The sequence below is a fragment of the Cervus canadensis genome, chromosome 6 (genome assembly GCF_019320065.1).
Source record: "Cervus canadensis isolate Bull #8, Minnesota chromosome 6, ASM1932006v1, whole genome shotgun sequence".
NCBI lineage: Eukaryota > Metazoa > Chordata > Mammalia > Artiodactyla > Cervidae > Cervus > Cervus canadensis.
Genome location: NC_057391.1, coordinates 49708626 through 49734572, shown reverse-complemented (window position 1 = coordinate 49734572; position 25947 = coordinate 49708626). Strand labels below are relative to the sequence as shown.

Below are 25947 nucleotides of genomic sequence, written 5' to 3'. Positions count from 1 at the left end.
TATAATATTTTACTCATATGTTTCTTTGAATAAATATTTATGAGCATCTGCTATGCACCAGACATCATTTCAAATCCTGGAGAAAGAGCCATGATTCACAGATAAGGTCCCTGCTCTCAGAGAGCCCTAATTCTACTATCTATGATATTGTATTTGTAAGAGTTAGGCCTCCCCTGGGGGCTCAGGGGAGGTAAAGAATCTGCCTGCAATGTGGGAGACCTGGGTTCGATTCCTGGGTTGGGAAGATCCCCTGGAGGAGGGCATGGCAACCCACTCCAGAATTCTTGCCTGGAGAATCCCCATGGACAGAGGAGCCTGGCGGGCTACAGTCCATGGGGTCACAAACATAGACATGACTGAGCGACTAAGCACAGCATACAGGTGGTATAGCACAAGACACAAAACCCAATTTCATAGTGACGTCAACACTCAAGATGTTATTCTCTCATATAAAATGTCTAACTGGCAGAAATCAGGTTCCTTTTAGCTTTCTTCTTTATCAACAGGAGGATATGACTGTACAGGCATGAATATATGGTCATTGCATCTACATTCCTACCAGCAGGAAGTAGAAAATACAACCCAAGGGGCATAACACTTACTTTAGGAATAGTCTCTGGAAGTAATATCTTGTTGACAACTTAGTCATCTGACTGTAGCTAGCTGCAGGGGAAGCTGAGAACCACAATCTTTACTGTTGGCAGCCATACACCTAGATAAACTTTAAGTGTTCTCTTATTGAAAAAGAGGAGAATGTATACTTGAGAACCATCAGACTTTGCCATAATTATCTTCCCAGCAGATCTTAAATGCTGTGAAAGCCAAAAAGTCTCTCAAAGTATGGAATTAATAAGAAGTGTCCAAGAGGTAAGGTAAAGGAAGCATTTGAAACAATATTCCTTTTAGCATTTCATTAACATACCACTTCCTACTGACAAAGGTTGCCTTAGAGCAGGGGTCAGCAAACTTTTTCTGGAAAGGGCCACAGGGTAAATATTTTAGGCTTTGCAGGCAATAGAGTCTCTCTGTCAACCACTCAACTCCACCACGGCTGCATGAAAATAGCCATAGGAAATAGTAAATGAATATGTGCGGCTGTTTCCAATAGAACTTTACTTATAAAAACATGTGGTATGTTGAGTTTGGCCCATAGGCCATAGATTGCCTTATCTCACAATATAAACTCTTAGGGCTTCCCTGGTGGTTCAGTGGTAAAGAATTCACCTGCCAGTGCAGGAGACATGGGTTTGATCCCTGATCTGAAAAGATTCCACATGCCACAGAGCACCTAAGCCCATACACCACAACAACTAAGCCTGTGCTCTAGAGCCTGGGAGCTGCAGGCTCAGCTGAAGTCTACCTGCCCTAGAGTTCACGATCCCCAACAAGAGAAGTCACTGCAATAGGAAGCCTGTGCACTGGAACTAGAGAGTAGCCCCTACCACTGCAACTAGAGAAGAGTCCTCAGTAACGAAGACTCAGCAAAGCCAAGAATAAAATAAATAAATAAAAATTATTAAAAATCTACAGAAGCGCTTAAAAAGGTCTTTTATATTACCCATATGTTTTACATTTTGTCACCTTCATGAACTAGTAATCAAAGTCAAATGTGATTCAGATCCCTCAGCAGTGTGGGTTTTATTCATACCGTCAGGTAAGCCACTGAAACAAGTACAGGTGATAGTTAAGCATTAGGAGAATTTACAAGCTATATCAGGGGAGTTTGTGAAGGAGGGCAAATATTTTCTCCCATTCTTTGAGCTGTCTTTTCACTTTCTTGATAGCATCCCATGAAGCATAAAAATATTTAACTTTGATGAAGTCCAGTGTTCTTTTTTTCTTTAGTTGCTCATGCTTCAGTGTCATATCTAATAAATCTTAGTCTGATCCATGGTCACAAAGATTTATACCTATGTTTCCTTCTAGAAGTTTTACAGTTTTAACTTGTACATTTAGGTCTTTGGTTCATTTTGAGTTAATGTTTGTATATGGTATGAGATAGTGGTACAAACTCATTCTTTTGTACATGGATATCCAGTTCTCTCAGCACCAATTCTTAAAAGACACTATTCTTATCCCTGTTGACTTGTCTTGGTATCCTTGTCAAAAGTCAATTGCCTATGAAGGTATGGGCTTATTTCTGAACTCTCAATTCTATACATCTATCACTAAGCTACTAAATCACTATTTTCCTAACCACAGTGTCTATTTTTCCAGTATGATGAAAAACATAGTCTTTTATTCATACAATCACTTACCAAATATTTTCTAAGCACGTTCTATATGTCAGGAATTATGTGGGTGCTAAGGGGGAAAAGGAAAATACTGTCACTTAGATTAGGTGTAGGTGAAAAGTTAAGTATTGAGGATTTCCCTGGTGGTCCAGTGGTTAAGAATCCACCTTACAATGCAGGGGATGCAGGTTTAATCCTTGGTTAGGGAACCAAGATCCTACACGCTGCGTGGACAATTGCAACTAAGGCCTGACACAGCAAAGAAACAAATAAGCAAGCTTCCTTGAATATGTTTCCTCCCAGCACCCAGGCAATAGTTCCTTTTGATTTACAGACCTGTGAACTAAAGAGACAAAACATCTCTGCACATTCCCAACATACAGTGATGGGATAGGCGCAAAATAACTGTAATAGACACTGCCATTCAAAAAGTGGGGCAAAAAAAAAAAGCACACCAGAACCACTGGTCCATAACAATACTGAAATCCAGCTGGATATATGTTGCCACTTCCTTGACTAGAGGATAAGTCCTGCTGTCTGGGAACAATTGACCATGGTTCTTGGTTCTATTCTCTGTATTCCTGATCTCTTCATTCGTCACAGAAAATAATCTTCAGTAGCAGCTGAGTAATTTTTTCAACTTGCTTCTGCCTATAGAAATGGGGAATCCAAAAAAAAAAAAAAAAGAAATGGGGAATCCAAAGAGCTCTTTCCATTTTGTATTATCTCTGGGTCTTTCAGTCCAAGTTGATATAATTATCTTAAAACTTTGTGGGGTTTTTTAATAATCGATTTATAATCCACCTCATTAAACAAAATCTATACGTGAAAGTCTCTTTGAGATAAGCCCTTCTCTTACTCTGGTATTCCTATTGGCTCCCGAGGAATAGCACCTATAAGGTTCGTAGAACTCTGAGACCCCTTTTTGTTTGTTTGTTTGGAGTACTTTTTGTCTGACTAAAGGAACCACAGTTTGAATTTTTCTGAGATCATAAAAATGGATCTCATTTTTCTCTGGATTTGATCTTTGCTATGAGGACTTTTTTCTTAATTAAGGATTTTGGAGAGTCTGGAAATCATAGTTTTATTTTCACATTCAGTTCTTTATTTGGTTTATTTCTTTCTTCTCACATTTTACTATAAACAAGAAGAAAAAGTCAGGTGACATATTCAACATCCTTCTAGAAGGATGAGAAACACCAGATCATTAGGGATATTCTCCTTTTTAAATTTTTCTTAACCACACCACATAACTTGTGGGATCTTAGTTCCCTGACCAAGAATTGCACCTGGGCCCTCAGCAGTAAAGTGCAGAATCTTAATTACTGGACCACCAGCATCATCAAGGACCTTTCACCTATCTGCTGCCACAAAGTCCCAAAGCCACTGCCACATTTTCAGGGTTTTGTTACAGCAACCCCCTTCTACCTACTACTTCATTCCCTGGACCACCAAGGAATTCCCAGGTATATTTTCTAGTTTCTACTTTATCCAAGGTTACAATGGTGCTAAACATTCTGTCACTACATAAAAAACAAGGATCCTTTCTCCAATCTCCAATAACACTTTCCTTACTTTTTCTGGGAGCCCTCTTGAGGGTCATCAGACCCTGCCACCAGTATCATCAAGGACCCTTCACCTTCCATCTGCTGCCACAAAGTCCCAAAGCCACTGCCACATTCTCAGGGTTTTGTTATAGCAACTTCTACCAAGTACCAAAGCCTGTTCCAGTTGCTATAACTGAAAAATAAACTACTTCTGAACCCAGTGGTTTAAAACAAGCATATTTATGGCTTCTGTAGGTCAGGAACTTTGTGGGAGTTGTTGGTTTCTGTTTTATAATATTTGTGAGATGGAAGACTTGGAGGTTGGGGGCTGGAATCATCTGAAGTCTCACTACTCATGTCTGGCAGTGAATATAAATCATTCACTAGGAACCTCAGTCCCTCTTTGTGGTCTCTCTGAATGGACTAATTTCATCTTCTTCATAGCATGGTGGCTGGATTCTAAAAGAGGGTATCCTGAAAAAGCATGAGCTAGATAACAGCTGAATTGTTTTTGGTGACCTAAAATTGACAGTCATATAGTATTATTTCTGCCTTATTCTACTAGTCAAGACACTCATAAGGTCCTTCCAAGCTCAAAGACTCCACTTCTTGAAGGAGAAGTGGTGATTTGAGAAGAAATATGAAGGATATATAGGGCTAGAAATAATGCTGTGGCCATTTTGGAAAAGACAGGAGAAATCTAGAAAGATAATCCTTCAATAGATCTTTTGCATAAGAATTTCATTTCAGGCTCTATTTCTAAAAGCTCAAGTGCATTAGTTTTAAGGGCTACCATAATAAAGTCCCATGAACTTAGTAGCTAAAACAAGAGAAACTTGTTCACAGTTCTGGAGACTAGAAATCCAAGATCAAGGTATTGATAGCAATGGTTCCTTCTAAGGGCTATGAGGAAGATCTGTTCCATGCCTTTCCCCTAGCTCTTGGTGGTTTGTTGGCAATTGTTAGTAATCCTTGGCTTGTAGAAACATCACTTCAATCTCTGCCTTCATCCTGACATGGCATCCTCCCTGTGTGTGTCTCTGTGTCGGAATTTCCCTTTTTTATAAAGATAACAGTCATACTAAGAAATCAGACAGAGAATGCCATATAATTATATAATTTCAATTACATGAAATAAACAGAAAAGGCAAAAGCCTAGAGACAGGAAATAGCTCAGCAGTTGCAAGGGGCTGAGGAGAGTGGGGAATGAGGACTAACTCCTTAATGGATATAAGGCTTCCTTTTGGGATAATGAAAATGTTCTATAACTAGATAATGGTAATCATTGCACACGCTGTGTATTAAAAGCCAATAAACTGTAAGTGATTAAAAGAAAAAGATACCAGTCATATTGGGTCAGGGCCCACTCTAACAACATCATTTTAACTACCCACATCTGCAATGACCCTATTTCGACATAAGGTCATATTCTGAGGGTAGGACTTCAATATGTGATTTTGGGGATGGGAAGGGATACAATTAATCCAACAATACTGATATAGATATGAGTATCTACTTTACAGTATTTATTATAAAGTATATCTTAAATAATGCATAAGAAGTTCCTGGTATTGACTAAATGATCAGTACACATTAGTCAACGTCATTACTTATCTTTGGATCTAGAGACAGTAGCACAGTGCTTGGCATCTAGTGAGCAAATAGTGAACATTACTGAGTTCTGTCTGCCTGGCATCCACTCCATCTTTACTGGTAAGAACATCTTATCAGAAGGACTGGCCATTAGTTTCTGTTACTTGGATTCTTAGAACTATTTTGAGTCCTGTCTTTTTCACATCCTGGTGTTTAGCTTTTCTTTTAATACTCTGTGCTTTTCTACATCCTTGAGCATAGTCCCTGTTTTGCTTATGATAGCCAAAGTTTCTTCCATTTATGGAAAAATAGAAATAGACTGAAATAAAAGTAGTTCCTAGAAGTGCCTGTTACAACTGACACTTGGAATGACAGTGTGAAGTTGGAAGCATTATGGTGAGGGAGGAGGCAGTGGGAAAGGATGGCTCCCTTTACAATCATGTTGTATGTGGAGACTTGAGCAATGTGTCTACCCAGGCTGGAGATTTAGGAAAGTCGGTAGAAAAATGTCATCTGCTTAGATTGGGTTGGATTTTTTTTTTCAGGCTGGGATAAGTTATTAGAAGTAAGGCACAACTGACTCATTAGAAATCAGAGACAGAACAGAAACTGCTAACAGGAACCCCTTCTGTCTATGGCCTGTGACCTAAGAGAGTTAGTAACCAGACAATTTTCAGGTTTGCTCATTTAGCAAAGCAAATTCTCTCTCCCAAGGTAAAGTTAGTGGAAGCAGAGTTCAAGATGTTGGAAACCTAAAAGGAGAAAAGATGGTACCCAGGAAAAACTCTACTGAGAACTTCTTTCTGGGTCTTCCTTGCTTGCTAATGTCTTCACTTAGCTTTTCTGTAGAACCCAAACACTGAAAAACATGGGCTGGGGAGCCACAGTTGGTTTTGTCTCTTCCAGCTTTAGCTATTGATTGTCCTTGCCCTCGGGATATGTACAAAATGGAGGCATTATAGTTTAGGGCTGGAGAGAAGGGTAGACCCCTAAGGCCTGTTGCTATGAGAAAGGACATCATCTCAGTGTTAGATATAAACTGAAAACCTATGTATCGAAATAAATTGTAGTCATAGAAAAACGCTGACCAACCTAAGACAATCTCCAGGTTCCTGAACTCTGCTCAATAGAAAATAGGCTCCAAAGTGTCTTTAGCCCCACAAGGGACTCCTCCCCATTGTTCTTCTTAGAACCCTGGACATTTCTGTTCCCAGAGGAGAAAGACAGAGTCAGCTACTTTGGCTGGCCAAGGAAATCACTCTATTGTTGGGGTGTGTGCATGCATTTTCAGTTATGTCTGATTCTTTGTGACTCCACAGACTATAGCCTACCAGGCTCCTCTGTCCATGGAGGTTTTCCCAGCACGAATACTGGAGTGGGTTGCCATTTCCTCCTCCAGGGAACCTTCCTGACCCAGGGATTGAAACTGCATCCCACATCTCCTGCATTGGCAGGCAGCCTCTATCACTGAGCCACCTGGGAAGCCCATTGCTGGGGTAGGGAGTGCTTTTTATTCCTAGGAAGGATGTGATTGATGCTATAGGATGGCAACCATTCTGTTTGCTCTTCTTCTCTTTTCCACATAGGACTTTTTTAAAATTAAGGTATCCTGACTTTTTTGCACAGCTGTAGCTTAGGTTAAACTTATCATTTATCTCTTCCAATTCAAAATTTTCTTAAAAAGGTAAAAAAAATTATCACTTACCCATAAGTGAAAGTCACTCAGTCATGTCCAACTCTTTGCAACTCCATGGACTATACAGTCCATGGAATTCTCCAGGTCAGAATACTGGAGTGGGTAGACATTCCCTTCTCCAGGGGATCTTCCCAACCCAGGGATCGAACCCAGGTCTCCCGCATTGCAGGTGAATTCTTTACCAGCTGAGCCACAAGGGAAGCCCAAAAATACAGGAATGGGTAGTTTATCACTTCTTCAGAGGAGCTTCCTGATCTAGCAGTCAAACCAGGGTCTCCTGCATTGCAGGCAGATTCTTTACCAACTGAGTTATCATGGAAACCCCCATTTACCCATAGGTTGCCAATATATAGGAGATATTCTTGACCAACTTGAGAGCAAAACACTGTATTAATCAGGGTTCTCCAGAGAAACCAAACCATATAGGATGTATGGTTTGGTATAACCAATAGGATATATAGAAAGGGATGCATTATTAGGGATTGGTTCAATGTGACTATGGAGGCTAAGGAGTTCCACAATCTGTTGTCTGCAAATGGGAGGCCCAGGAAAGCCAGTGGTACAGTTCCAGTTCAAACTCAAAGGTCTGAGAACCTGGAGAGCCAATGGTGCAAGTCCAAATGCAAGTCTAAAGGCCTGAGAACTAGGAGTCCTGATATTCAAGAACAGAAAAAGATAGCTTTGCCAGTTTAGGCAGCAAGAACAAACCCCCTCTTTCTCTGCCTTCTTGTTTTATTCAGGCCCTTGATGGATTGGATGCTGTCCACCTGCATTGGTAAGGTAAGTATTCTTTACATACTCAGTGTACTGATTCAAACACTAACATTTTTCAGAAACACTCTCATCAGATACACCCAGATACACCCACAAATAATGTTTTACCAGCTACCTGAGCATGCCTCAGCCTAGTCAAACTGACACATAAAATTAAACATCAAATGCACATTGCTGAGAGACGCTAGAGCAGGATGCAATAACTGGCATAGTCTGCGGAGGAAGGGAGCTTTAGCGTATACATGGAAGAGGTGCACTATTGTGGACAGGAACACGTATGACACTGTAGGCAACAGAGGAATAGTATAGTATGGACATTGAACAGTCAAATAGCAGAAAGCTATTGTTTTTGCCTGCCCTGCATCCCAGTTTTCCTTTATAAAACCCTCCTTACTCAATACTTCAACCAAACAGTTCTAGAAGGTTACTTCACTACATACTTCACTAGTTCAGCTGGCATGTAATCCAGACCTAGGGTGTTAACTTATTCCATCTCCCTTGCTCAATGAATGATTTAGGAAAACTCATGCAATCCAAGTTAGATCAATAAATTCAACTCCAAAGAGCCACAGATGTAAAGAACAGACTTTTGGACTCTGTGGGAAAAGGCGAGGGTGGGATGATTTGAGAGAATAGCACTGAAACATGTATATTATCATATGTGAAATAGATCGCCAGTTCAATGCATGAGACAGGATGCTCAGGGCTGGTGCACTGGGATGACCCTGAGGGATGGGATGGGGAGGGAGGTTCAGGATAGGGAACTCATGTACACCCAAGGCTGATTCATGTCAATGTACGGGAAAAACCACTCAGTTCAGTTCAGTTCAGTCGCTCAGTTGTGTCCGACTCTTTGCGACCCCGTGAATCGCAGCTCGCCAGGCCTCCCTGTCCATCATCAACTCCCAGAGTTTACTCAAACTCATGCCCATTGAGTCGGTGATGCCATCCAGCCATCTCATCCTCTGTCGTCCCCTTCTCCTCCTGTCCCCAATCCCTCCCAGCATCAGGGTCTTTTCCAATGAGTCAACTCTTCACATGAGGTGGCCAAAGTATTGGAGTTTCAGCTTCAGCATCAGTCCTTCCAATGAACACCCAGGACTGACCTCCTTTAGGATGGACTGGTTGGATCTCCCTGCAGTCCAAGGGACTCTCAAGAGTCTTCTCCAACACCACAGTTCAAAAGCATCAATTTTTCGGCGTTCAGCTTTCTTTACAGTCCAACTCTCATATCCATACATGACCACTGGAAAAACCATAGCCTTGACAGACCTTTGTTGGCAAAGTAATGTCTCTGCTTTTTAATATGCTATCTAGGCTGGTCATAACTTTCCTTCCAAGGAGTAAGTGTCTTTTAATAAAACCACCACAATATTGTAAAGTAATTAGCCTCCAATTAAAATAAATTAATTTAAAAAATTCAACTCTAGATTTTTGATGGAATCATTGGGAAAGAGAAAATTTTTACACAAGGTCTGCTTGGATGCTAGCAGGTAAATTTGTAGCTCTCAGGGACCAGCATGCCACTATTTGGAGTAGAATGGCACTTCGGCAGAGAAAAGCAGAGTGAGAATGAGAGTCAATCAATGTCCCTTCTGCTTAGCCATTCGGAGGAGTAAGTGGGCATTTGTCTGCAGCCCAGCATTTTGTGAACACTTCCTCTGGATAGGGAGTTTCCTTCCTCCCCAAGTTAAAAGTCAGAAATCATGCCTCCCTAGTGCCGCATGTAGCTGAGCACAAGCATGTGACCCAGATCCCCCAGTCACCCTTGTAAAACTTCCTTTCAGAAGAGACCCAGCTGAGGAAGAAAAGCCACGTGGAATCCATTTTCACCAGTCAGAGGGACACCGCTGCCACTTGGCCTTTAGAGGTGGAATTGTTGAATGCCTGGTAACACAGCTGGCAGCAGCAACTGCATCAGTAAAGTCAAGTTCCTGCTGGCAGTAGAAAATGTAGCACTGAATTCCATGAGGGGCTTTTGGAGGCAGCAGTGGTGTCCTTGGGCTAGTTCTGATGCCTTTTCTAGGGGTGTGCTGGAAGTTCAGCCTTGAACCTGGCTCTCAAGCCCATCTGGCAATTCTGTGACCTACCAAATATCCTTTAATACATTTCTCTTCTGATTAACCAATCAATTAGATTTGACACCAGCAACTAAAACTTCTGGTGCTAATATTACAGTCAGTAAAAATCTGTTATATGGATAAATAAATGACAGTTCTATGAGGTAGGCATTATTATTCCCATTACACAGATGAAAAATATGTCCAGGAATATTAAGTGCATCCTGCCCAAGGCCACACAGTGAGTAAATTCTAAAGCAGAGATTTGAGTTCTAGTCTCTCTCTCTAATTTCCAAAGTTTGTGTTTTTTTAGTATGCCACTTGAAACATGCTTTCAGAAATAATCTTGTGACAGAGTAGATTGACTTGCTCCAATTTCATCCCCATCTCCTTCCAGTGGTCCTTCTCATACCGCTACTGCTGCTGCTAAGTCGCTTCAGTTGTGTCTGACTGTGCGACCGCATAGACGGCAACCCACCAGGCTCCTCCATCTCTGGGATTCTCCAGGCAAGAATACCGGAGTGGGTTGCCAGTTCCTTCTCCATTTCCCATACTATAAAGGCTGAAAAGCTAAAAATGACATTTTTCAGACTCATTTAGAGCTAGGAATATGATTTAGGCTTCACCAATTAGATGCACTTGTGTGAAAATTAAATTTAGAGCTGAGTCAAGCAGGAAGAAAAGAAGGCCTTCATTTTGATGGTATAAATCAGGTACATATGGTTTCAGGCAAACAATTGAGGCTACAACTTTCTGATTCCTGAATTACAGCAAAAGCAGTGTGACCTTGGACCTGGCAGGTGGCACACCGGCTTCTTGATTCTCCAGCTTCCAGACTGTTGCAGAGATGGTTCTCTAAACAGAGATGTTTCTCTGGGTGGTATTCTGGAGGTCATTCCTGGAGACCCAGCCTAGAGCCCCTCCTAACCATGAGCATCTCATTCCTTGCATCCCATCCTTTCCTGTTTAAATGACTAAACCTGTTTTTATTTGCTTCCAAACCCTATCTAATATAAGCATGTACAGAGGTCAAGTACTATATTGCCAAAGAGCATTGCAGAGAGATTCTCATGTTTTCTTAGAGTCACAATTAAGGGGAGAAGTATATATTAGAGGTAAATTGATATACAGAAATAATAATAAGTACCCTGATCTTTCCAATCTTGCCACATTTGTATCTCAAGAAACTGAATTTATCAGGTAGGGAACAGGCAAGCAATAGATGGCTCATTCAAACTGGATCATTTGGAGAGACTTGAATAAAGATTAAATTTTAAAGATAGGCACAGAGCATAGAGAACCACAGGGGTTATGCAGTACCCCTAGACCTGAAATAGTAAGAGGAAAGAGCCTGTTATGAATTAAATGTTTGTGTCTCCCCAAAATTCTTATGCTGAAATTCCAACCCCTACTGTGATGGCATTAGAAAGTGTGCCCTTTGTGAGGTAATTAGATCATGAGGGTAGAGCCCCCATGAATGGGATTGGCACCCTAATAAAAGAGGGCCTGGAGAGCTCTCTAGCCCTTTTTCCATCTCATGCTGTGCTTAATCACTTCAGTCATGTCTGACTCTTTGTGACCCCATGAACTACAGCCCACCAGGCTCCTCTGTCCATGGAATTCTCCAGGCAAGAATACTGGAGTAAGTTGCAACTCCCTACTCCAGGGGATCTTCCCAACCCAGGGCTTGAACCTGCATCTTCTGCATTGGCAGGCAGATTCTTTACCACTGAGCCACCTGAGAAGCCCTTCCATCTCATGAGAATACAGCAAAAAAAGTCGACAATCTATGATCAGAAAGTGGGCTCTCATCAGACACTGAATCTACCTGCACCCTGATCCAGCCCTTAGAATGTGAGAAATAAATGTCTACTGTTTATAAGTCACCTAGCCTAACACACTCTGAACTGACTAAGAGTCATTAGGGAAGCCTGGAGACAGTGATGGAGAGAGGATGCCTTCCAGGAGCTGTGGACCTGTGGTGAGGAATGCAGCTAGTTCATGGCAAGCTCTCACAGGCAGGGAGAATGCAGAGGGCAAAACCTCTCACTCCACCCCTCTATCAAAGGCCTGCCCAGTTGCTGAACCACCTAGAAGTCAGAGAACAGGAGCCTGTGCTGTGCCTGGTTGCTATGCAAGACAACCTCCTGGGGTGGAGAACAATGTACTGCCAATTTGGGAAGCAAATGGGAGGTTTCCAGCATAGCAAGTGAAAAATCAACAACCCCAGTGTAGTAAGAGATCATAAAGAATATAGGTTGAGGGAATTGCCTGGTGGTCCAGTGGTTAGGATTCTCTGCTTATACTGCCTAAGGCCAGGGTTCAGTCCCAGGTCAGGGGATTAAGTCCCATAAACCCTGAGGTGTGGCAAAAAAAAAAAAAAAAATTAAGTTGAAGGGTTTTGGTGCCACTGAATTTTTTAATGCTCTCAGGTTGACTTCATTCATTGTTTTTAAAGATGGTCAATATCATCTGCCTTATAGGATTTGAGGGCATTTCCCCCAGTTTAGCACAGGGTATGAGAAGTGGACTCACCTGAGATATCTCGGTAAACATTTCTCACAACATAGGTGATAAAACAAAGACTTACAGAAGGGACATAAATTCCTCCAAATTCACATATCCGAAAACCTGCAGAGCCAGAAGGCACGCCCAAGTCTAATGATGCCTGGTAAAGAATTTCTTCCACCGTCTGCCACTAAAATCCATGCTGGACACGAGTTATGCTCACCACAGAGTGCCAGACTGTGATGTGGCTGCAGTCTCTGCCTTGAGCAGCCCTATGCCTTGGTGTTTTTTGGTTTTTTTTTTTTTCCTTCATTTTAAACATTTATCAGAGAAGCTGAATTGCAGAGACATTTTTCCTAAAAATAACTAGAAGATATGCAGGAGAAAATTAGCATAATGTATTTTATCTATAATTTACAGTGTGTAATCTAAAAATGTGTGACAAAGCAATGCTAGTAGTGCAGAGAAAATTCCCCTGGGATATTTGGTTCCATTTAAAAACACCTCAGTATGGGGGGATGTGGGAGCAGCAGCCTGTGACACACTCCCATCAGGGCAAAATGTTATTCCAGTGATTCACAGCGAGAGGCCTGCCAAACACTTTGAATCGACATAAAGGTTCTTGCCATCAGAATGAAATGAGAATTGCAGTGGGTGGTCCCATTCTAGCCACCCGTCTCCTTCTACTTCAGTCCTGGCTTAGGTGGTTGCCCTGGAAACCGTGGGGTGGCAAACAAAACCATGTGGAACAACTTTTAGGAAGCCTTATGCATGGGGCCCTAGTTTTTATTTGCTGCTGCCTGTTTTCTCTTCTTTAAAGATGACTTTTCTAAGGCTGTCATTTCTGGAGAAGGTGTGCTCTTCAGACTACCTGGAAAGCTGATTTATTCTAAAGTCTTTGGAAGATCCAGGGGGAGGGCTGGGCAGAGTCTAGTAGATAGTAGGGGGAAAGGGGCTTTATTTCTCATTATTCCGCTTTGGATCCTGACACAGATGGTCCTGATCTCCTCCTCCCCCACCTAAGAATTTTTCTAAAATGACACCCAAGTTTTTCTTGGCAGAAGTTATAATTCCTGGCAAACAGTTCACTGCAGCTCTAATTATGATGACAGCTTTAATGGAGAAGATAATCATATTAAATGGTTCTTATTCAGTTCCATGTGATGAATTAGTGATTACCATGAAATGTGTTAAGCAGCCAAAAGTAAGGGGAAGGGATAATATGCTGAGCTACAAGTTAGGGGTTGAGGGATGCCAAAACTGGGTGGGAGATAGGACAAAATGACCTTTAAAGAGGAGATGCTGATTCTAATGCTTTTCATAGCTTATTTACTAAGAAACTCCTTTTCCTGATGTGTCTGTTGAAGAAAAAATTATTTTGACAAATATTAAAACAGTAAAGAAGATTTTACTCAAGACTACTCCAGTATTCTTACCTGGAAAATCCAATGGATAGAAGAGTCTGGCAGTCCATGGGGTAGTAAAAGAATCAGACAAGATGGAGAAACTAAACAACATTGCCGATTGATTGCAATAGGAGAGAGAGATGGGGCTCAACTTCCAATATAACAGGACAAGTGGCGATTTTATACTTATGTTAGGGGAAGCACACTGATTGAAACCGCCCACCCTGGCCAGGCACCATAGTAACCATTTGCATGAGTTGTTTTATGGCAGGAGATCCTGATAAGGAATACGGAACTAATAGGCCACCACCAGCCGGAAGAGTTCGGGAAAGATCGGGAAAGATCGAGAGGAGACACTACCTGTCCATCCACTTCCCAGAATCCCTCTTGCTAGCATCCATCTTGGCTGAGCGATGCGTGCGCCACCAGGAAAGACTCTGAATTAGAATGATTGGCCAAAGACCACCCGGAAACTAATCCCATCACCATAAAACCCAAGACTGCGAGCCACGCGGTAGAGCAGTTCTCCTGGGTTCCCTTACCTACTGCTCTCCACCCGGGTGCCCTTTCCCAATAAAATCTCTTGCTTTGTCAGCATGTGTCTCCTCGGACAATTCATTTCCGAGTGTTAGACAAGAGCCCAGTTTCGGGCCCTGGAAGGGGTCCCCCTTCCTGCAACACTTATACAAGCAAAGTGAGGATCAGTGGATTGAAAATTTGTTAGAGGAGACATCAAGGATAAAGAGGTCATATTTTAACAAGATTCCTGCAAAAGGCAGGTGAAGGAGAGTGATGAGGGATTTGACCAGGTATTGAGAATGATCAGATATTGATAGCAGTGAGCGGGGGGAATGAAGGGGGGGGCTGCTGTCCTAAACTTACTTAGCAGCATTCTTGTTAAAATGCAGCCTGGCAAAGACAAGACAGGCTGTGATGATGGTATGAGAGTCTGTCAGTCCCTCTTCTTGGGGACAAACTGAACCATCTATTGGGACTTGGTAGTAGAGTATATTTGCTGGGATAATGCAAATCAAATCATCAGGCATTTAATAAGGGGAATTTCTATGAAAATAAAAAGGAAAAGTAAAGATTAAAGGTTGGAACAGACTATAAAACCAGTTTCTGAGTGCAGAGGAAAGCTAGTTGAGATTTCTAAATGTTGGGCTTGAAGAATCTTTAGATAGTATAGTGTGAACAACAGTGGCAATCTGATGAATTTCCTGGTTTCCCGTTTGAATATCTTTGGTGATGGCACAGACATCAGTGCCACAGTCATGGTTATTCTGTGCACAGAGCACAGAAGATGTGGAGCTTGCAGTAAACTTCCCAAGTGGCCTACACAGCAGCAGCTCCAGGTATGAAGATTGCCTGTCATCCAACTTCAGCTTGCAAGATAACCTAGAGTTCAAGTAAGGAACTGGGCAAACAGGTTTGGATTCTCAGTGACACCACGTTGGGAAAGTGGAAGAACAGTTGGAAACCTTATTTTGAAGATCTGTACCAGATACTGGAGGAAATGTAAGAATCTAGAATTGGGTAAGGAATTACAAAAAGCGCAAGATGGCAGGATTCAATTCAATTTACAAGTGGACAATAAAAGCTCAAAGATAATGAATAGAACTAGAGTCTGATAATCCACAAGGCTACTCCATAGTTTTACAATGACACATAAAATTTCTCTCTCCTCCCACCCTTTTTTCATTATTCTTAAATCTCGTCTTCTTAGATTTGGCCTATTATTTATATAAATGTAGCAAGAATAATAATCAACTGCATAGACCTATGACAGTTTGCTTTGCTGCAATTCTTCAAAAGTAATCTCAAATTAGATTTTAAAAGACTTTCAAGTCTAGAAAGCCACACCAAGAACTTGCCACCTGGTTTTACCAGAACATATAGATTTAGGTAAATTTCTCTCTTCTCTAGGTCCCCCAAATATCCTAAGCTTCCTGGGTTTGCCAGGAGGTAACCTTTCTTATTCATCTGTAAGGCTTGAAATTTTGTAAACCAGGTATCAGCCCAATTTTCCCAAAAGGGCTTTGTAAACAGTGGCTCCATAAAGTCAGCCTTAGTTCCTTAAAATTATCTGTTCATACATGATTCTATGAACAATATTCTCAAATATGACATCCCAGTAAAAGTCTTGGTTATATAACCAATGTTTCCAATTAAGTTCTGTCCAAGGAGGACAGGTTCTTAATGAACTTATGCAAATAATTATACTGTCATTAAAATGAGAATACTCAATATGAGTTTCTGAATTCTGGAGGGATCAGGAAGGGAAAAAGATATATGTTTCACTTCTGTATATAAAAGTATTATCCTCTAAACTGTTATGAGTGATAACTTAAGAGAAAAAGGAAAGAGGTTCCTTAAATCCAGCAGCAATATTTCCAAACAAAGGCTATCATCACCCTCCAGCAGTTCATCCAGTCTCATACAATTAATTCTCATTCTATTTGGTCTTGAGTTAGCAGTTATATGAACCCATCAGCTTCTTAAGTTCTGAAAATCTTTTCTCAGTTGAGTGGTATGGTCTCAAAGTTATTTAAATAATGCCATCAGAAGACTTTATCCCAGAGACCTGTCAGTCCTTTCCATGGGTCTCAAAGACAATCCCTTTTTGTTGAAGATGAAGTACTCTGGCCTACAGCTGATTACAAATGCTTTCAGAGAAGAATCAGTAAAACAAAAACTATCTGTTGATGATGAAAGAATTAAAATGGCAGTGTTTAAAGCTTTGATAACAGTTCACTATAAAAATGATGCAGTTGAAAAGGGGATTTAGTTATTTATACAGCATAAAGCATTTAAAATAATAACTGGAATTATGACTGATAATTTCATACTGGAATATATCATAGACAGTGAGGGTATTGATCAATTTCATATGATATCTTAAAGCCTTAGATTAATAACATTTTATCCATGCAAACATAACCTGGAGAAGGTTAAAGCATCTCTTATTTGACAGTGTTTTTCATGCAACAGAACAAATCAAATAAAATAAATTGCTTTTTGGCATCTCTCTTTTTACAAGATAAAAGAAAAAATCCTTTGAGATTTTCCAAAAGCCATCTGAGAAATCTCAAAGTGAGTTCAAAATCAAACTTTTATTTAGGATCTGATTCTGAGAAGGCAAAACTGTCCAAAATGTCAAAAGTTTTGAATATTTGGCTATATACAATCCCAGGTTACTGTTACTTGGCCACCTATTTAAGCAAAGTGAGGATAAAAGAAATCAAAAGTAAATACAAGAAATGATGTTAAAATACATCTAACAACAAAAAGTTAGCTCTTTTAAAAGTGAGAAGATTTGCTTCTCTTAAATAATTAGACATGATAAAGGTTAAATAAAGCACAGTTAATTATTCTGACAAGATATAATATCTTTGTTTCCTAGGGGGATTACTTAAAAAAAATCTTTTACAATCTCTTAATAAGAGCAGATTCCAAAAAAAGCCAAAACTTCGTTATTTCAACAGAGAGAGAATCAAATTCTAGTTACAAATCAGTGTGTTTTTGATATGAGTTTTTTTAAACCCTATAAAAAATTTATCTAATCTTAACCAACTTTGACCACATGGGATAATATTTCTTTTCCAAAATTCCTTTTCTACAAACCTTCTACAACTTTTTACATTCATTCAGTTTTCATCCTTTATTTTCCTCTTTTACTTTAGGACAAAATTACTGTCTTGTTCACTTAACAAAAACCCATCCTACATAACTTGAATACTTTTTCTTATCAAAAATACAATCTACTTTCCTTGCATACCTTTCATACAAAGTTGTTTCTCCTGGCCATTATTGTTTCTAGTAGTTTCATTTACATACATTGACTCTAATTTTTAACCATTAGTAAGCTTTCTTAAACAGAGAAAACTGCAGAGAAACAATTGTGTCCTATACCAGCATTCTACACCAGACTAGCAAATTTTATGAATATACAATGTCAGTGTTTATAGGTATATGTTTCCTGATAGTACAATTTTTCAATGTGTCAAAAAGATGTTTATTAACAGACTTAAATATGTTTAGGTTCTCTGTACCATACAAAAATAAGAAGGCAAAAGTATATAAACTTAAACTTGTGCTTAGTAAAGGTTTAGTAGTTTTTTCTCACTTAGAAGTAATCTAGATATTCAATGAGTATCTATTATTTAACTTAGCACCACTCTAAGGTTGCAAGTTACCACAAAGATTCTGGGGACATACATTATAATATTAAACAATGCTATCATCTCAAGCTATTTCTCTATTAACTATTTTTACAGTACATGCTGTTAGGCAAGTATCCAAAAAAAATTATAAAAGCAAAGAAACCTAAAAAGAGTTAACTATGTAAAAACAGCAAAACATGTGCTGTTATTACACTTAATACTGATAACTCAGAAGACATACCTCTCCTTATTTAACTAGTTTATAATATTAAACTAGTCTTATTCATCTAAGATTTTTCCAAACTAGAAAAGCATCTGGGTGAGTTTGGCAACCCACTCTGGTACTCTTGCCTGAAAAATCCCATAGACAGAGAAGGCTGGTGCAGGCTACAGTCCATGGGTTGCAAAGAGTCGGAAACAACTGAGCGACTTCACTTTCACTTATATTTCCGGGAATTTTAGAAATATTTAATTTATATAATCATTTATCTCTAAGTCAATCAGAATAGAGCTCTTTTATGCAATTTTATAAATTACTTTGGTAATACCATCTAGAAGTAGCAAAATACTATGTATATATATAAACATACATATAGAAACATTCATGTATAAACATACAGACAGATGCAAATATAGACCTTAGAGCTTTCCTTGTAAAATTTTAGCCATGAGTCAGGTAAACATAGTAATGTAAAACTCAGTGGTTTATAGATAATAATTGTCCCTTGTCTTTGCTCCACTTTATATTTTTACCCAAACTATTTCTTACAGATGTTCTTGTTCTTACAGAACAAGTTAAGCTTACCTGCTCAATAAGAGGGCTAATGCTTTTTACCAATATTTGTGGGGGAGACTTATAAAATAGTCTTTTATCCTGATATGTAGTTTCTTTTGGAGGGTCTCTGAGCCTCTTGGAAGAAAAGTTATGACCCTTGGAAAAGTTATGACTCTTGGAAGAACAGTTATGACTAACCTAGACAGCATATTAAAAAGCAGAGACATTACTTTGCCAACAAAGGTCCGTCTAGTCAAAGCTATGTTTTTTTCAGTAGTCATGTATGTGTCAGGCGAGTGTATGCTCCTCAGTTCTTTGTCTCGTCACAACAAAGATTTGGAGTGATGGACATTAACGCTCCCTTGGCAGGTCACAGCTCTCGGAGGACAGACCGTGTTTTAGCTCTCAGGTCTTGAACGGACCATGTTATAGCTCTTAAATAAATCAGTGTCACAGCTCTATTTTATTTAGATAATAGCAGGAAAATCCATCTTTGAGGCGTGAGGGCACGTTGACCCAAAGATGCGAAGAGAAGAGCGCCCCATTGTGCGAGAGAGAGAGAGAGAGAGAGAGAGAGAGAGAGAGAGAGAGAGAGAGAGAGTGTTTCTTTGTCCCTGGGCCTGTCTTATGTAAATTGGGCCAGCCAGGAGTGTTGTTTGTTTTACCTGAGGTTCTCACTCCGGTCCTCGGACCTTCCTTTGTTCTATTTTCGCGGGCTTTTCCCTTCCAGGTCTTTTAGCCACCACCATTCTGGACTCCTTTTCCCTATTATAACTACCTAATATATGGATGCAAGAATTGGACTATAAAGAAAGCTGAGCACCGAAGAATTGATGCTTTTGAACTGTGGTGCTGGAGGAGACTCTTCAGAGTCCCTTGGACTGCAAGGAGACCCAACCAGTGCATCCTAAAGGAAATCAGTCCTGAATATTCACTGGATGCTGAAGCTGAAGCTCCAATACTTTGGCCACCTGATGCGAAGGACTGACTCATTTGAAAAGATCCTGATGGTGGGAAAGATTGAAGGCAGGAGGAGAAAAGGATGAAAGAGGATGAGATGGCATCACCGACTCAATGAACATGAGTTTGAGTAAACTCCAGGAGTTGGTGATAGAAGGGAGACCTGGCGTGCTGCAGTCCATGGGGTCGGAAAGAGTTGGACACGACTGAGCAATTGAACTGAACTGAACTGAGCCTCTTGAGAGTCCCCAGTAGGGGACAGGGAACGTAATGCTCAAGTGACTATAAGAAAATGTGGAGCTTAAAAAAAAAGAAAGAAAAGAAAGAAAATGAGGGGCTGGAATGGGAAGGCAAAGTCTTGCAGAAGTAGACAGAGAAGTAGAGGAGGTAGGGCTTGAAGGCAATCATATCAAAGGATTCAAGGCAGCTGAAGGGAAGATTGGAGTTAGTAAAAAGAAGCAATTGTAAGGGAGAGGTCTTAAAGGAACCAGTTTGAGGAAGTCACTGAAGTTCTAAATTATCCTCAGTAAAATCCCATTTTTACATTTCAACAAGAATGGAAATGGACAGAGTTAGTGCCATAGTGGTACTATGGCACTTACAGTAAGCAGGGGTATGAGAAGGGGTTTTCAGTTTACTGAGATGCTCCTGTATTGTTAACTAACGGTAACTTGTAAACAAAGAAACCTGGGACTTTAACCCAGCTTCAAGGCTAGAGGACTCCAAAAGAGCCAGGAATTTCCCACTCAAGGGCCAGGGACTATATTCCTAGTGAAACTGTTGGGGGAGTGTGTAATTTCCTTGGTTCTGTCTCGTCACAACAAAATTTGAAGTGACGGACCAGCTTTCAGATGGACCAGTGTTACAGCTCCATGTTACAGCTCAGTTTTATTTAGAAAATTAAGGAAAATACATCCTCAAGGCGTGAGGATGTGCCAACCTAAAAGACCTGAAGAGAAGAGGGAGGGAGACAGAGAGAGAGCGAGAGAGGGGGAGAGGGAGAGAGAGAGAGAGAGTGCGAGTGGGGTGGGGAAAGAGAGACCCCCAGCCCTTTGACTCCTCTTTTTATGTTTTTTCTCCTCCCCCTGGGCCTGCCCTATGTAAATTAGGCTAGCCAGGAGTGCTGTTTGTTCTACCTAAGGTCCTCATTCTGGTTCTCAGACCCTCATTTGTTCTATTTTCCTGGGCTTTTCCCTTCCTTGTCTTTTAGCCACCACCATTCTGGACTCCTGTTTCCTATTCTAACTACTTAACACTTCCCCCTCAAGAGATGGGAGGACCAATTTTTTGGGAATAGGGGCGTCAAGGTCTTTCTGGCTACTTCCTGCTGAACTGGGCTGGTGAGGGGCATTGGGCCTCCCCCTCTTGCTAGTCTCAGGCCTCAGAGTCCTTATAGCAGTGTCCATCTAAGGGTAAGTGCTATTTTCCATGGTCAGCTGTAGTTTCATATATCCTTGTTGAGTTGGCACTGCATGTTGTAGCTTGTTGACCTGGGCAGAGACAAAGAGGATTACACAATTGATAATACATGCAGCAATCATAAGCAGCATCAATATGGCCAAACAAGGACTAGTAGGGGCATTAACCAACTCCAAATTCCCACTGCCAGGATGGCTGAAGTCCCTCCTCGTTCAGGGATCAGAAGATCTATCTCCTGTCTGTTTTGGAGTACAACCCCTGCCAAACTGTGTTGGCTCTTTAGAGCTGTCCTGAGAAATCTTATCCCCAGACTAGATTTTGTTCATTAGAATGGCACTCATTTGTAGTTCTGAATAGGTATCTGAGATCTCCCAGGGGCTCACAGGTGTATTGAGTGTCCTCTTCTGTTTTCTTCCACAGCTTGACTCGTGAGTAGTGAATCCAGGAGTTATGTCCTGGTATCTTGACTGCTGTGGGGGTAGAAAGTATTACAGGGTAGGGGCCCTTCCACGTGGGCTCGAGTTGAGCCTTTGGGGACCCATCTTTCCAGATTTTAATTAGGACTTGAGTCCCTGGAGCATATAGTGGTGACTCCTTAGAATCTTTTGGGTCCTGTTTGACACCCCACAAGCATATATCCTGTTGGAATTGCCCAATGGCCATGGTTTAAGACTGGAGGGTCTGAGCCTCTGGATCTAGGAAGAGGTCGTTGACATAAACAAAATGTCTCCCATATAGCTTCTCATAAGAACTAAGACCAACCTGTTCCTTAGGGGCAATATGGGTGCAGTTCAGTTCAGTTCAGTTCAGTCGTTCAGTCGTGTCTGACTCTTTGTGATCCTATGAACCACAGCACGCCAGGCCCCGCTGTGCATCACCAACTCCCGGATTTTACCCAAACTCAAGTCTATTGAGACAGTGATGCCATCTAACCATCTCATCCTCTGTTGTCCCCTTCTCCTCCTGCCTTCAATCTTTCCCAACATCAGGGTCTTTTCAAATGAGTCAGCTCTTTGCATCAGGTGGCCAAAATATTGGAGTTTCAGCTTCAATATCAGTCCTTCCAATGAACACCCAGGACTGATTTCCTTTAGGATGCACTGGTTGGATCTCCTTTCAGTCCAAGGGACTCTCAAGAGTCTTCTCTAACACCACAGTTCAAAAGCATTAATTCTTCTGCACTCGGCTTTCTTTATAGTCCAACTCTCACATCCATACATGACTACTGGAAAAACCATAGCCTTGACTAGATGGACTTTTGTTGACAAAGTAATGTCTATTTTTTAATATGCTGTCTAGGTTGGTCATAACTTTCCTTCCAAGGAGTAAGCGTCTTTTAATTTCATGGCTGCAATCACCATCTGCAGTGATTTTGGAGCCCCATAAAATAAAGTCAGCCACTGTTCCACTGTTTCCCCATCTATTTGCCATGAAGTGATATGACCAAATGCCGTGATCTTAGTTTTCTTAATGTTGAGTTTTAGGCCAACATTTTCACTCTCCTCTTTCATCAAGAAGATTTTTAGTTCTTCTTCTCTTTCTGACATAAGGGTGGTGTCATCTGCATATCTGAGGTTATTGATATTTCTCCTGGCAATCTTGATTCCAGCTTGTGATTCATTTAGCCCAGCATTTCTCATTATGTACTGTGCATATAAGTTAAATAAGCAGGGTGACAATATACAGCCTTGGCATACTCCTTTCCCTATTTGGAACCAGTCTGTTGTTCCATGTCCACTTCTAACTGTTGCTTCCTGACCTGCAGACAGGTTTCTCAAGAGGCAGGTCAGGTGGTCTGGTATTCCCATCTCTTTCAGAAGCTTCCACAGTTTATTGTGATCCACATGGTCAAAGGCTTTGGTATAGTCAATAAAGGAGAAATAGATGTTTTGTGAATATGGGTGCAGAGGAGATGTATTGGTAAAGCCTCCTTCCATCCCAGGGAGGTCTTTGGGTTATCTTTTTTATCACTGATTTTAAGAATTGGTTGGCTCTTTCTAGTTTTCCTGAAGACTGAGGCCTCCAGATACAGTGGGATAATACGTAATGTCCAAAGCTTTGGAGACCCATTGGGTGACCTTAGAAGTAAATGATGTCCCATTGTCACTTTGTAAATACCTGGGCAGACCAAATCTTGAAATCATTTCAGGGAGCAGTCTTTTTACCACCTCCTCAGCTTTCTCAGTCTGGGTAGGAAAGCCTTCAATCCATCCTGTGAATGTATGTATCATGACTAATAGGTATTTACATCCTTGAGAAACTGGCATCTGGGTGAAGTCCATCTGCCAGTCCTCTCCTGGGTAGGTCCCATGTCATTGCACAGGCTGGGCCAGCTGGGGTCTCCAAGCTCCTTGGGGGTTGTTTAACTGGCAAGTGGGACAAGAGAAGACCACTTGCCTTATAGTCATTTGGAGGCCTGTTCCTCTGAAGGACCTTTCTAGCAATCTTTGGAGAGCCTTTTCTCCTAAATGAGTGGTGACATGTAAGGAGTTAACCAACTTCCACTGGAGGTTCCCAGGCAGAAAAAGGAGTCCTTCCTTTTGGAACCACCCCATATGATCTTCTTGAAAGCCCTCACTCTTAGCTTTAAGAGTCTCACCTTCAGTATGTGAAGGAGTTTCTGGCAAATTAGTTTGTGGAACTAAGGTGGCAACCCCTATTAGGTCATGGTTCTGTAACGCTGCTCTCTTAGCTGCCTGATCAGCTGCTTGGCTCCCTCTTGCCACTTTTGTGCTCCCTTTTTGGTGTCCTTTACAGTGGGAGACTAAAACCTCAGTGGGCAGATGGACTGCCTCCAAGAGTCTAAGGATTTGATCACCATATTTGATTGGGGACCCTCGGGTGGTCAAGTGGCCTCTTTCTTTCCAAATAGCAGCATGTGCATGTAGCACCAAAAAGGCATACTTCGAGTCAGTGTAAATGGCTACTCTTTTTCCTTTTCCCAGTTCTAAAGCTCGAGTCAGGGCTATGAGCTCAGCTAATTGGGCTGAAGTACCTGGTGACAAAGATTTAGCCTCTATGGTCTCAAAATTGGAGACTACTGCATATCTGGCTCTTCTTTATCTGTCTAAGACAAAGCTGCTTCCATCAGTGTACCACATTTCCTCAGGATTGGTCAGAGGATCTTCCGACAATCCCTCTTGGGGTTTTGTCCAGTGGTCCGAGGTTTCTAGGCAAGAGTGAAAGGTGAGAGAGCCCTCGGGGGTAGGCAGGAGGATGGCTGGGTTAAGAACCTCACAAGGGGATATAGCAAGACCTGGATTTTCCATCAGCACTACTTGACATCTGAGGATTCTTTGATTAGACATCCATAAATGGCCTCTCCCATTTAGAAGTTGTTTCACTGGGTGGCTGGTAAAAATAGTTAGTTTTCCTGTAGCACCCAAAATGGTACAGGTTTGGGAGGAGAAGGCTCTGGAGTAGGAGGTCAGGACAGAGTAGGCAGCCCCTGTGTCAAGAAAGAAATTCTCGGACCTACCTGCCACATCCAGTTGCACCCTTGGCTCCAACCCCGTGATGGTTATCTGTGACAGGCGGGTTGGCTGGAGTGGGCTGCTTCAGTCCTGTTGAACCCTCGTGAGGGAAGGCTTGACACTTGACCTTGAGGTTCTCGGGTCATGAGGGCAGACTGCAGTCCGAAGTCCCCATCTATGGCTTTTGTAGCAAGCCATTTTAGGAGATTTGTCACAGTTTGGACACTCTTTGGCTCAATGCCCCGCCTGTCTACAGATTAGGCATTTGCCTGTTGCCTTGTCCTTCAAGGACTCGGGGTTTGCCATAGGGCTTCCTTGTTGGGTGGCCAGCATCTGGGCATGCCTTGTCTCTTTCCTTTTCTCCATTTCCTGGGCCTTGGCCTCCCTCTCCTGTTCTGTGTTATAAAAGGTATTGGTGGCTGTCTAGACCATCTCATCCAAAGAGGCAGCAGGGTCCTGCTGCTGTAGTTGTTGTAACTTTATCCTGATGTCCGATGCACACTGGGACAGGAACTTGTCCTTTAAAGTCACCTGTCCCTCATAAGAGTCTAAGTCCAGATTGGTAAACTTTTGGAGGGCCTCTTTTAGCCTTTCCAGAAAGGTAATGGGGTTCTCATTGGGCTCCTGAGTTATTGCTGAGACTGGGCACAGACTCACAAGTAATAGGCTTCCTTCTATTTCCATGGGTGAACTTCCTTAGGGATGAGTCTTCCTGAAGCTTATCCTACCCAGTACTGTTGCAACCTGAGAGCCAGGCATCCTCGGGTCAGGGTGCAGATCCCCAGGCAAGCTGAGACGGGACAGCTTCCTGGAGATCGAATCCCCAGGCAGGTCAAGGCAGGTCGGCCTCCCGAGAATTGGGTCCCTGGGCAAGTCAAGGTGTGATGACTTCCTGGGACCCCTGGACTGGCAGATCCTCGAGCAGGTTGAGGCATGACAACCTTTTGAGGACCAGATCCCTAGGCAGGTCAAGGCAGGTTGACCTTCTGGGACCCCCAGACTGGAGTTGGGCATCCCCAAGGTCTCCAGCGTGACTAGTGTTGGGTGTAATTTTAACTCATTGCCAGTTTGCTTACCGCAGATGGGAACAGATATGATGTAATGCAATCCAAGTCTGTGCCCTGAGACTGGGAACCTGGTGAAACAGTCTTAAGCCTTATCCTCTTACTGCTCTAAGAGATTCTAAGTCACTGATTTCCTCCCCTAGTCCTCCATAAGAGCAGCTTTAGGCTGTTTCCAATGGTAAACATTTCTTGTCATAGACCCACTTTAGGTAATAACAGAAGTAGTGACAAAGGAGTAGGTTATCTGGCCCTGTTAAGGGCATTTAGAGTATTCT

At 41.7% G+C, this 25947-nt stretch overlaps 1 long non-coding RNA gene across 1 annotated transcript; it reads right to left on the bottom strand.

Moving 5' to 3' along the window:
* Nucleotides 1-1765: 1765 nt before the first annotated feature.
* On the bottom strand, nucleotides 1766-21427 carry LOC122443565. The gene is made up of 3 exons (XR_006270062.1): nucleotides 21281-21427; nucleotides 3874-3880; nucleotides 1766-1776 (listed from the first exon to the last, which is right to left on the bottom strand). It is a non-coding gene; the product is annotated as an uncharacterized LOC122443565 (long non-coding RNA).
* Nucleotides 21428-25947: the final 4520 nt, after the last annotated feature.